The sequence below is a fragment of the Dermacentor andersoni genome, chromosome 8, assembly GCF_023375885.2.
Source record: "Dermacentor andersoni chromosome 8, qqDerAnde1_hic_scaffold, whole genome shotgun sequence".
Lineage (NCBI taxonomy): Eukaryota > Metazoa > Arthropoda > Arachnida > Ixodida > Ixodidae > Dermacentor > Dermacentor andersoni.
The window spans coordinates 124,188,791-124,190,880 of record NC_092821.1 but is presented as its reverse complement, the minus strand read 5'-3'; the positions used below and the strand labels follow the sequence as shown (position 1 = coordinate 124,190,880).

Here is a 2,090-nt window from a genome sequence, read left to right as displayed (position 1 = left end):
GAAGAATTAACATGATCAAGCGGATAAACACGAGATCTTCGATAGCCGATGCAAAATTTGCGGTCAAATGAGGGGGGGGGGGATGTCCATTGCCATTGCAAGGTGTCGTCCATGCAGGTGGCCAAAATATCGGACGACAATTAGGTGGCTAGTGTTAATGACGATGTGAGAGCGATACTTCGGTCAAGTTTTGACATGTACTTGTCCCAAATTTTATACTGTTTCTTTTTTCATCTCTCGGTTGTAACTATGTTAAATAAAACCGTTTTCAGGCTCAACAGTTCACTGAATTCGGCTTCTATAACGGCTTTACGCTCGTATCAACTGGTGTGCCTTGATGTTGACCGATGCTTCCGCAACAAAAGCCTTTGAGTTTTTTCTTTCATTTTTTTTTTGTGACTATCTGTTATTCTCAATCTTGGTGACGCCCCTCATACAGAAGAGCGTAGCACGTGTAAATATCGGCAAATAGGAGAGAGAGTTCAACCGTCAGAAAGGAAAGCTTGTTGACTGCACCGCAACTGTCTACAGCGCGCGGCTGACTCCTGAACATTGGTCAGCACTAAAGGAACAAATTGGATGGAAAGAGGATGGGGAAAGAAGAGTGGTGCTCGGCAATATAAGAACTCGCGTCACATTAATGTATGACACGATCCATTTAACCACACGGCCACTGGGGTTGAGCAGGTCCGATGGAAGGAAGTACGTCTCTGACTGGGGGATGACGCCGAATTTTCCTGCGCACCGAAAGCCTTACCGTTGACTGCGACACTTTAATCGTTTTAGCAATGACCACCGGGCTCTCTTTTTTTTTTTTCAGAGTTATCATTAGGGAAGACGATAAATCGTGTATATTGACAGGGAAGGGTAGTAAGGAACGGGACCCCTAGTCCGGTCCTCCTATACGAAGTCTTAGGCGAAGGTTCGTGCCCGTCGGATCAGTGCCAGGCGGACCTCAGAGGGGCCGTCGCGAAGGGCGCCTTCACACTGTTCTGGGGTGAGGTAGGCACGAAGGACGCGGGGAAAGAGAAGGAAGCGGTGCATTCTATACCATAACGTAGGTGGAATCGGTAGTTGGTGTGCCGGCGAAGTTCGACGGTGAAGACGAAGTTTATCATAAGGGTCGGATCTAGTTCAGTAAACGTTGTATAGGTTTATACTCGTCGGATCAAGTTTCATAATATTGATAATGACACACCGGGCTGCGTGGAAATGGGCAGGTGGCACAATGTTTACACATACTTGAGACAACTCACAGATTAGTTGCTGCGTGAACTTCTGGCGCCACGATTTGAATTTACGCGGCATGTGTTTAACTGAGGCGATGCCCACGAGAGGGCGGCACAAGCAGAGACGCCGAAATAGGCGGCCGTCGGGGGTTCCCTCGTCGCACAAGTAAATAATGTGGTATAACGATCGTATCCGTAAAAATTAACTGCCGTTAGTATAACAGGTCATTGGTAAGTGTCCTAAAATCTCCAAAACACAACATTTCGAGTGATTTATTAACCGTCGTGGCCTCGAATCTTAGGATATCAAATAACTCTCACCGCTGCTTTGGTACCGCCGAAACCATGGCTATATATAGCTGAACGTAAGACTTCTGTGTGTACTTCCAAAGTACATATACTAAAATTGGAACGATACAGAGAAGATTAGCATGGCCCCTGCGCAAGGATGACACGCAAAATCGTGAAGCGTTCCACATTTTTTTCTTTACTTTCAAATTGAATTGCACCATGAAAGTATCCCCTTTTTTTTCTTCTTCTTCTTCTTCTTAAAGCGAAAGCCGTTCTAGGCTCATGGTGAAGTTTGTTTCAGCAGACCTTACCGCCGGAGTGTCCGCTGAAGCGTCATCACGCCATGTCAAGACCGATTAAAGAATGAAGAATGATTGATGGTGACAGTTAGTGAATGATAACGTTATATTAGAGATTTTTAGAGGTTTGTAATGGCTAATAAGTACTAATGACCTGTAATTACTAATGACTCCGAAATGACCAATATATCTAACGACGGCTTGTAATGACCACAATTGATTAGAAATGATTAGTTATGAGTAGTACTGACTAAAATGACCACGAATTACT

General features: G+C 44.8%; 1 non-coding gene across 1 annotated transcript; it reads left to right on the top strand.

The window, feature by feature from the left end:
• Nucleotides 1-1,609: 1,609 nt before the first annotated feature.
• Nucleotides 1,610-1,712, top strand: LOC126529506 (U6 spliceosomal RNA). Its single transcript, XR_007599243.1, has one exon. It is a non-coding gene; the product is annotated as a U6 spliceosomal RNA (small nuclear RNA).
• Nucleotides 1,713-2,090: the final 378 nt, after the last annotated feature.